This window comes from Cariama cristata, unplaced genomic scaffold (assembly GCF_000690535.1).
Source record: "Cariama cristata isolate BGI_N322 unplaced genomic scaffold, ASM69053v1 scaffold4729, whole genome shotgun sequence".
NCBI lineage: Eukaryota > Metazoa > Chordata > Aves > Cariamiformes > Cariamidae > Cariama > Cariama cristata.
The window spans coordinates 35119-46440 of NW_009637409.1; positions in this window are offsets into that span (position 1 = coordinate 35119).

Sequence of the window (11322 nt, forward strand, 5' to 3'; positions counted from 1 at the left end):
TGTGGATGCGAGAGATGGGTCTCAGAACTGTGCTCCAGGGTGAGGAAGAAGAAGCCCCAAGCCTTGCTGTGTATCTCCTGTGAGCTTGTCTCCTTTTGACGTCCTCCCCGTAACGTGTGGCCACTCTATTTCACCCATGTTTGCTCTCAGTAGATTTCCTGGCCCACACTCTCCCAATATTGGCTCCAAGCAACCAATTTGCTTTGCCCACTGTCCAAATGTGTTGTCTGCGATTTGCAGTGAAAGGAAGGGAAAGGCTCAGACTCTGTGAGCAGGTATTAGGAGAGGCAGGCTGACTTGTTGAGTCCATGTATGCCTCTTGCACTACTGCAGTAATTCATCAGGCTATTACATGTTAGAACCAACTTTACTGTTAAAAATTGCAGTGCTTCTTCCCTGTACGAAAGAAGTTTCTGCCATCTTTAGGACTTGTCGCTGGGAGGTCGGCTGGGCACTGTGGGAGGTCAGACTGGTTCCTGAAGGACAGATGCATGGGGGGGGAACACGCAACTGGTGATGGAACAGACCTCCAGCTCTTGTGTTCTGCCCCTACCTGCTGCTACTTGCCCATGGGGACTGGGAGGGCTGGTGGGAGGCTGTCTGCAGAGCAGGTACCAGGGCAGCCAGCAACATGGCTTGTGGGGATCCAAACAATGGGTTCCTTTGCAGGGTGGCCATCAGTGTTAACTTCTTGACTACACTTCACCTGCTGTGCTTACTAATGGCCACAATCACTAGATTGTATTTATTGTCATTTCAATTTTGACTGCATCTTTCCCATCCACTTTGAAACAGGTGAAAGCAGAGTCTTTTCCCAGCAGAGGACATTAATGTTCTATGGTGATAAAATTCACTCAGCCCTGCTGTCAGTCATACAGTTACCCTGCTAGCACAACTGGGATGGGGGTGGAAGGAAGCTAGGCTCTAACTGGTTCCCTGAACTGAAAAAAGTCTCTACATGGTGAACATTTCAACCGTATTTCAACACAATTGAGGGAATGATAAACTTTGGGACAAGAATAGGATTGAGCACGCAGGGGTAGGAGAAAGGATAGGCTTTATCTTTAGAAAAAATGGTAGAAACTACTACCTTGGATTAAAATTAAATTTTGTTGGCTATCGCAGTAGATCCAAGTCTCTGTTCAGGTAGAATCAGCACAATTCCTTTCCTGTGATCTTCTGAAGGGTTATCGGGAGTCAGACAACTGTTGTAATAGGGGTTTGGCAATAGTACAGTTATGTGGAGTGTCTGAAAACCTCTCCCCCTGATGCTCTTTGATCTCCACCCTTTCGATAAGACACCACATGATACAGTCAGCTTAGGCTGAGTAGCACTCATTTAACTAAGTGGAAAGAAGCAGGAGCATGGATCATATTGATGTGGAGCTGCCTATTTTACTCAGCCTCTGGACAAAACTGCTGCTGCTTATTCACTTCTGTGATTGATCGCTACTGTATTTTGTTCTTTCATGTTGTGAGTCACCAGATAGGACAGCCCTTCTCTGTCTACTAAACATTGCACAAAGATTGTTAATAGAGTGACTCACTGCGGTGTATAATTTTTTATGTCAGCACTTTTTTGCTCATTTATCCAGATTTCACTTTGGAGGGGTATATTGATGATGTGGGACCCTTAAGCATTTGATTACAGTGAAAGCCTCTTTAAATGCATGACTCACTGAGCTGATCTGGTAATCAAACCATGGGCATTTCCAACATGAGAAAGGACTCCTCTTGATCCTGAGAGGTGTATTGTTTTTCTATTAGATCACCTCCTGCTTTACCACATTTGACTAAGTATGTTACGCGATAACTCGAAGTGTGTTTGTGCTGTGCAGATTGCCAAGATGGGCAGAGCTGTGGAGCCCTTGAAGGCACTGGAGCCAGCCCAGCTCTGCTGTACAGCAGGTGACTTGCGTATCTCATGTCCTGGGACTTTTGGTGCCAGTGTGTGCGGAGGTATGAGAAGGTGGCTTTGAGAAAAGGGGCAGCAAACACCTATTAAATGTAGCTAGGTTGTTTAATGGAGTCCAGCTGTTGTTTTCTGGGCCCAGAAAACTTTTTTCTTCCATGGCTGTGATCCTGCTTTGTGATGTTGTACTTGAGATGTACTTTATGACCATTACGTGAGGTATCTCAGCCTTTGGTGCAGCACAGTGTGCAGAGCCCAGGGGACTTCAGAGACAGCTGGTACATCTACGTTGCAGAGCTGAGAGCTGAGCAAGGAGACAACTGAGGCCTGGAGGCAGAAAAAGTCTTCTGGGGCATTTATTTACTGCTGCTAATATGCTGGTGCATTTACATGTTCATCTGGAGCTAGCATCTCATATCCTGCATGTTAGGGATATACCTCTGGTGTTTTAGTGATCTCTCTGCAAGATTAGGAAGTGCTGTTTGTTTCTCCCCTCCTCATCTCTGTCTCAGATAAGTATGATTCATTAAAGGTGCTTAAGTCCCAAATACTATGGGGAGAAAACTCTAGACCTGTACAGAAATGGATTGTAAGGACACAGAAATAATATCTGGCTTTGCAGTGTCTCTGCATCTCTTGTTTGTCTCTGCTGTCACTGCATCTCTTGGGGAAGCCCTTTCCCATTCACAGTTCACTAAGTTTATGCCATCTGCTAGAGGATGCTCTTGGGAAGCTTTTAGTGTCCAAGGCTGTGCTGTGCTCCCACAATATGGTGGGAGTTAGTATCTTTAGTTGCAATGCTTGGTTGAGAAATTGCTGAAGGAAAGAATCTGCACCAATTACAAGCAATATATGCTGAAGAGTAAAGATTGGGGAGGATGTCAGATTGCTTAAATCTATTCCAAGACAGTTTTGTTGGACATGTATTTCTTGAGATCTCCAAATTCCTGCTCAGCATCTCTGAGCTAATTGTCTGTTCTTCGCCACCCCAGCTTTGGCATGACACCAGACAGTGAAATAGAGCTCTTCTAGGCCTTTCTCTATGGCCTGGCATTTTGACTCCTAGATACATCGAACTCCAAGAGGACTTCTGTGCTCAGAGACCAGGTCTGAGCAAAGAAACCATTCTGACCTTTAAGATGAAGAGACCTTTTACACATGCTTGAAGTGGGAAGCACGCAAAGCTCAGAGGAGTGCCAGAATTGTTTTTAGTGGATTCCATCAAGGGACTTTCAGACCTAAACTATAAGGTATGAGCTCTTGATATGAGAAGGAAATACCTTCTTCTTCTTCCGAGGCAAGTTCAATTTGTGGTTCTTCATGATGAGTTTGGCAAAACAACAATCTGCTCAGGTTGCTGCTGGTTCAGTTGCGACAGGAACTTCCATACAGACGAAGTTGTGAGAGTTTTTGGCAAACTTTGTTTAAGCTGTCGGGGACCCTTGGTTTAAGCAGCCAGATCCATAGGTTTGGAGGTGAGTTACCTGCACCATGGATAAGGAATGCAGCTCTCTGTATGTACGCACAGCAATTTGTAGATGCGGCTTATATCTTCTGGTTTTTCATTTTTAACCAATAGCACTGCATGATTTATTTAGTGTGTCTTTACACGATTAGAAGTCAACAAAGTCAAGGGGTCCTCAATAAAGTTAAGATCCTCTAGAACATGGTCAATAGCTGTCTGGAGGAACAAACAACTGAGCTTAAAATCAAAATATAATTTAGCCACAACACAGGTGCCTCTATATCAGCCAGGAATTTTTCATTTTCTTCTATTATGTTTTGTTATAAGCTTTATTCGTATTTGAGTCGCATGCAGAAGTTTTAGATCTTTCATGTGAGACTATAAAGAAATGTAAAAGCAATAGCTTCTTCCAAATACTGTGTTCTAACCTTCAGATGGATTGCCTGCTATTATCCCGCTGATGAGAAATTGTAGCTCTCCCCAGTATATTTACGTGATGCATCCTTTGAACTCACAGTGATCTGCAAGAATTTTAGCTCCTCATAGAAAGAGTCATTCACTTACTGCTTTGCAAACAAACTGAAGAATTAATTGTAAACTGAGAGAAAAGGGATAATTTTTTCTCTTTTACAGCCAATATTGTGGAACCATTTTGGGTGGAGGAAGGGATAAGGCACCCAACAGAAATTTCTCCCCCACCTCAGTATTTGGCTCAGGAGTATGTCTCCATTTTTAATTAACCATGAGTGTTTTCAAGTCCAGATTTGCCAGTCTTTTATATTGCAAACTTGTGTGTGTGCCAGAATCTGGCTCTGTGTGTGTGTTTTCAAGCAAAATGGCACTGGCCAAAACTCTTCTTTAGGTGGTTTCTGACTGCCAGGCTTGGCTGGAGCCAATTGAGCTCCAGTCCAGCTCCAGCTGAAGAAAGCCTGAATTTTCCTGAGCACAGCAAATCAAAGAATGGAACAAGACCTTCATGCGGAAGTCCTCCAGCACACACAGGAGTGATGGGAGAAGGCTGTCTTATAGAGCAGTCCAGACACATTGCAAGTCTCAAAATAGTCCCACATTCTGAAATTTCCAGCCTGATCTAGAGTCTGATGCCTCCTAGATGCAATGGTAGTGACAATCACAAGCAGCTGTGTGCTTGGATGTCCAATCACATCAAATGCAACAACTAGATTGCATTTTGGCAGAAAGTCATTAGGAACACTGAGGTAGGCAACAATGACAACACTTTACCAGACTTTCAGAACTGCTGCCTCGTTCACAACTGCCAGATATTCTTAGAGGAAGCCAAGTATTTCCTCTTGTAAGATCTTGTTTTCCTAGTCCTATTATGGGACTCTCTACAGATCTGAGGCCTGTGTACACCGTGTTGCAGGACTGATTTTTGTTTGAGGGGAGGGGGAGGTTTCAGCCAGCTATGTTCTGTACAGTAAGGCCTTCAAGGCATCTCCTTGATAAACTAGGTAGTAAATTTGTAAAGCTGTAGCCAGAGGGGACTGCTTGGCACCTGTTCAGGTTAACGCTTCAAGGACATGTAGGCTGTACAGGGAGGGTATTTCTTATCCTACGGAGGTAACGTGCCTGCACTGTTCTTTACAGACTCAAGATGACCCAAGAGAGTTGTGTCCATCTCAGATGGTTTGCAGAAGGCTACCTGGATTTCTGATGTCAGGAAAGGAGAGAACAGCATTAAGCCTTTAAAGAGGAATAAAGCAAATTTATGATTCTCCTGAAACCCCAGAAGGAGGAGGAGATGAGCAGAAGGAACAGTGATTAAAGTAAATTTGCAGTCTCATTTAGTAAGTTATGACTGGGCTGGGGAAAAGCTGGCAGAAGAACATTTCTGAAACCTTTAAAAACAAAACAATCCTAGCTGGATGGGAAAATCTTTGAGCCTTCCAGGAATAACTCATATGCTAACAAGGATGCTATATTTTGTTTCCTTCCAGTAACACCTATGGGTGAATCAAGAACAGGGCTTACTGTACTATGTGTTGTATAGACACATCAGGTCCCTCCAGACGGTTCTGAAGAGCCCTCAGGGCTGGAGACATCAGGTGGGGGGTGACATGAGACAGGGGGAGAAAGGATGTAGGAGGCAATGAGAAAAAGGAGTAGCCTTGGTAACGCTAGAAAGAGAGTTAAAGTCAACTGATGTTAAGGGGGTTTCCTGAGTTCCCATCATCTGCCTTGTCTATGTATCCTGCATTTACAAATGTTCCTGTTAAAACCGATCCATTTCAAATGGTATGAGTCCCCTTGTTTTCTGTAACTGGAAAGCTTTGAACATTTCCTAGCTTCATATTGTTGAAGATCCTCAGATAAGAGGATTCTCATCTTAGAATAATCATATACTATTGGTAAATACACACTTATCTAGCTTCTCATGTAGCTCTTTTCATCAGCATCCTCTTCCCAAAGAGTACTTCATCCTATCTAACAGCAAACTGACACCCAGAGAAGTAAGGCTATTTGCAGGAAGCTAGTTCGCCTGTGAGTACATATTTATAGAAAGGATGATAGTGGGTTGGGTTGTGATGGCTACCAAGGAAATTCCCTTTCCATTTGGTGGTAGAGAATCTATCCCAGTGTATTACTGGTATTTCTTGCCAAAGAAACTTAGAATACAAAGCTCCCTGTGAATAAAACAAACAGGAATATTCTTGCGATGTGGCCCTTCCGTTTTAAGGAACATTGCAGCAAATGTGTAAAAAGGATTTGCAGGGCACAGAATTTAAACAGCTTTTTAAAAATCCATCTCAAGTTAAAGCTGCAAGATAATCCAGTATTGTGTAATCTTGAAAAAACTGGACAGATAAGAATTTAGCAAGGTGGTTCCCTTGCCAGCCTGTACTCTCTGGGAATAGGTCAATAGGAAATATGTAGCTGAGAAGGGACTGTCAAAGTTTTCAGAGGATGATGATGCAGGGGCAGATTCCTTTGCAGAGCCAGCTCCTGGCTCTACACCAGGCCTCCTTCCACTTGGTAAAGATTTGCGTGGCACAACCTGGGTGGGACTCTCTGCAGTAGAGTTAGTTGTTAGGTTCCTTCACTGGGGCTCTCTAGCCTGAAAGGCTCCAGTGTCTACATTTCCTACAAAAATATGTGAGCACATATTGTTTCGGGGGAGATACTGGGTATAGTACACTTGTGTGACTCTCACTTGTCTTAAAATATGAATTGTTCAATGACTAATGAATTGTCTTAAGCTCCTGTAAATAAAAGATGGGAACAGATTTACTGGTGGAAAGCATCCCAGCTCAGCAGTTTTTCTCAGCCCTAGACAACTGCCATTTGATTGCATTATTTTCATTGATTTGTAAATATTGCAAAACACGATGAGTTTGAATTTTCATGCTTTAATGTGAGGCTGTGGCTGCACTGCAGGGAAGGATTAGGCTGGGAGCTTGAACACCAACCTTGGTAATTGATAGAAATATACAGGAGGGATAGGAGAGGTGGCTTCCTAGGGTGTAGTTGGAGTTCATCAGCTGTATGGCTGGAATTATCCTTTCCAGGTAAGAAGGTAGAAACAGAAACCTCTTGAGTAAAACATGGGAGTAAAACTTTTCCTTTTTGAGCAGAGCAGTGAGAGATGAGGGTAACAGTCTGAGCCCCTTTTCTTATTCCAGGGAAAAAAAAAGGGCTAATGTGTCATATTTATCCTCCTTTCCCCTTTTATGTGATATCTGATTGATAGATTTGTAACCAAAGTGTTTCCTAAGACCCAGCAGACAAATAGCCTTTGTTTATTCTGGTTAAGCCTCTCTCAGGAATGGAGTCCTAAGCTCCCAGATAATGCAGGTGGCCTCTTGCTGTCTTAAACGAGCCTAAAGCTGCCAATGGCTGGTTGTGCTGGGCTGGCCAGCCCTCAGCCTATTCATATTCATTCTTTTAAGCAACTTAGACAAATCCCTTGACTTGTAAGAGAATTCCTACATAGTTCATAGCTTTGCTGGGATGGGATAAACCCTTACAATTTGAAGTAAGGACGCTTCCTTGATGCAGAACATTTGCAGTGGTCAGATTACGCTAGCAGTTGTGAGCACCTGGCTCTTTGAGTGTTTGATCATATGGTTAGCCTTTTGTGAGCCAAGGAATAATTTCCACATTGACCGTCTTTTTGTGTAGCTTTTCTTTCCTAAACTGCCTGCGTAGTGTGTATAAATCACACATCCAAACTGCATATAAAGCAGACTTGCTTTTTGGTTCGTGAAAATATGAAACACATAGCCTGTATTTTGCATTCATAGCAGTCTGAAAGAAAGAGTATATGCTTTTGGAAAGCATCCTGAAGGTATTTTCAGCATCTTCATTTTCAGATGTCTGCCTTGAGAGCTTTCTAAAGAATTTCTGCTCTGAAAAATTTATTTGAGTAAGCAACTGCATACGGGTAGATGCAGACAACTGCAGTCATTCGCGACCTCAGCAATTCTGAGGTCAGAAGTAAGGAGAGCCACAAGACCCAGCACATGAGAAGACTGACACATTGGAAGCAGTAAAAGGTGCATCCTGCTACATTAATTCCTCCACCATCATTTGGGATCTGAGAGGTGCAAGACCACCCTACTCTTTTTAAGATGGGTTTATCACCCTTAAGGTGGTCATCAGGATCTGTCTTACTCTATTTGGCAATCACGGCTGTGTCAGCTGTAGGTTGACCTTGGTTGTAGGGGTTGCTTACTATCCTCAGGGGTGACTAGACAGGGCACTTGTACCTCCTGCATAGTCAAAAATAATGTTTTTTCCCCATGTATCTAGTAGCAGAAGGTGAACAGCTCTAGTACCGTTTTATTTGCTTCAGTGATGACAGGCGGGACTCTTGCACAGAAGAGGTGTCAGCTGAGAGGAAACCTATGTCAAGGTGGCAGTAGATGACATAGAGTCACCAGTCAATGTACGTACCACACTTCCAGGCCGTTTAAAGAGTCGTGCGCAGGGGGATACAGCTTGGTTTGCTGCAGTTGCACTCAGTGACGTGTCAAAAACCTGTGGGATCAGTGCTGGCTCTTTACATCCATCTGTGAATATTTTGGCATGGCACTTGCTCAGGGAATTCTCCAGGATTTGGCCTGTTATTAGCAGTTCTAAACCAATGATTGCTCACAAATCCTTTTTAATAGATACAGAGACTTGTGTGTATTTAATCTAAAGCCTGATTACTCGGATTTTAGGCAGCAGGGATGAATTTCGCCCAAAATGGTTTGGGATGCAAAAAATGGTGCTCTCTGATTGGTTCCCAGTATTATTGCATTGGAAATACACAGGGTTTGGCTGGTTGAGAGGTGTACCGGGGCAATGATCACAGCTTTTGGGGGCTAAGATTGCTTTGCTCTGACCACTATACCTCACTGTGTACCTAAGTATGCAAAAAATCCCTTGGAAATGTACTGCTTGTCATGTCTTATTACTTAATGATGTAGCCAGAGGCAGACCTGACATTAAGACCATTCTTTCCTCCCCGTCGGGAACACATCTTTAATCCCATCAGAGCAGATCCATTTAGAAACTGCAAAAGGAGCTTGCTCAAAGCTGTCAGTTTTTTACCTTAATGAGCCTGTTCTTCGATCAAGGTAGTTTATTCTCTGGGAGCTCAACAATAGTGTTTGAATACTGGATATTTATAGTGTTAGTCTCAGGCTCTTAACAGCATAACGGCTGAAGGCACGCATGTCTGCTTTCTTCAGTTGGGTCAGATGGGCAAGGGGAGAGATGGGTATGATGGAGGGGATCGGCTGAGCTTTGCAATTTAGATTATCTGCAAAAAGGACTCCTGAAAAGCTGAAATCTCATTAATTCCCCTTCCTTCTGGGCAAGACACTACTTAAATCATGCCAGGCAAAGAGAGGGGAAGGAAAATAAAGAGTGTAAAAATTAATGCAAGCTTAGCGCTTGCTCCTGAAGCAAGAACTGCAACACAGTATTGTGCTGACAGTGCTGGGATTCACCTGCCTCTGTCAGCAGCACTGCCAGCTCCATTTGCTTTGCTTAGCTTGGCTTTGCTTGTCTTGTCTTGCCTGGACTGCTCCTTTAAAGTAATGGGACTTGGCTGTGGCAGAAGTACCAGACTGGTAGCACATAGTGCTTGAGGAAAATCTTTTCTTCCGTGACAGCATCTTATTTTTTCCCCACTCCCCCTACTACTTAAACTCCTCATTTTTCAGGAATTAGTCGGGACTAGACAAGCTAGCATGGGTGTGTGTGCTTATACTGCATATTGAGCCCAGACTGGAGCCGTTGTGTCAAACCTTCAGGTGTTTTCTGTCAAAACTCTCGGGACCTGAAACTGTATGTTAGGTCCCCAAATTCCAGCCCTGCCAATTACACGTTGCTCTCGAGTCAACAGGGAGAGGCAAGAGTTTTCTTTTATCTGTAAGCCATGAAAATGCATTTCACCTGCCGAGGGTTTCCATAGCTGCCTTCTGGGGTTGCTCAGGCTGCTTGCACTTGCCAGGGAAGTGGAGAGCATCGCCAGCCAGCTCTCTGCAGCACTTGGTGCTCAGCCCATCTTGCACACTCACCTGCTATTTTGCAAGCTGTCAGATGCCTGCTTGCATACTAAGCAAAGGTTGCTGTACAGCTTTTAGATAAAATATTAATCAGTTGTTGAAAATTCTCAAGTAAATCATCCAACCATGGCTATGAAAAGAGGAGATTTAGAGCCTTGCCAAGACCCAACATTTCTCACCAAGGAAAAGCTCTGCGAGTTGTCCTTCCTGCTACCACCAGCACTTCGAAGTCAGAGAGCAGCTGTTAACATGCCCACTGGCTGGAGAGGCGGCAGCAAGGCTGGCAAAATACCAGCAGTGGTTATTATTTTATCTTGTGGATATAACTAATCTCTCCTAGTCTTGGAGCAGACTTGTGTTTTTCTCCTTTGGGATGTGAAATGTGAATACAATGCTGGATGCCAAATGCTTTTTGCCCAAACTTGTTTGTCATTTAACCTGGCTAAAGTTACTCTGTGTTACTAAAATGGATAATTCTCCACCTTGGGTTTTAAAGCTCAGTGAATAAGGGCAAACAGCGATGTCCTAGGCATGTAGGCAGTGCTTCCTTCTACTTATTTTGGAGAAAGGCTCAGGGCTCAGAAGTTTGGTCCTTCTCCCAGCTGATCTACAAAATGGGGTTTGAGTGTTTAGCCTTGCTTAACAGGTAGTTTGGAGGACCCTGCCCTCATCTCAGTTTAATCATCACATTGTCATAATGCAAATAACTTTGGGTGGGTTTGGAGGAAGGTCACTGGATCAGTAACAGTTTCCCCCTGGGAGCTCTGACATACTCAGGAGTACATGAGAGAGATGTTTGTGCAGCTTCTTTTTTCATGCACTTATTGCTTCTGTCATGAAAATGCTTGGGTATTATGTTCAAAAAACACATTTCCTTGGGCCTTGTTTTCTTAAAAAAAGAGATGACGCTCCATAATTGTGTTCAACAAAGCATCATATCAAAATTGTCTCCAGTTCACAGCCTCATGTTTCAGTTGCTCTCCTCTTTCTGCTTTAAGAAGCTTTGCTGTTGCTCATGTTCTATTCATGTAAAGCCCCAAATACATGACTCACAGGAAAAAAAAAATCGTAAAACCCAATGAAAACAACATTATTTTCATAAATGAAATGAGGCTGTGTGGAAGCTCAGCATCACCACTGATATTGAAAACAAATCTGGTTTATAGTAATCAAATAACCTGTTGGTGTTTCTGTGCCAATAAAGGAGGCACTGGGAAGGACAGTGCACAGCAAGCACCACCTGTATCAGCTCCTACCTGAGATGGGCTATTTGGGAGTCTAAAGCAGTGTCTTGCACACTGTGGCTGCAGCTCTAAATATCGTTCATCAAAGTGTTTGTACAAAGGTGTCCTGTGGGTGATGTTCTCCATACTGTGGAACCCTGGAGTCCCAGGTTTGGAACTGGGGTTGTTCCGGTCAAGCTCATG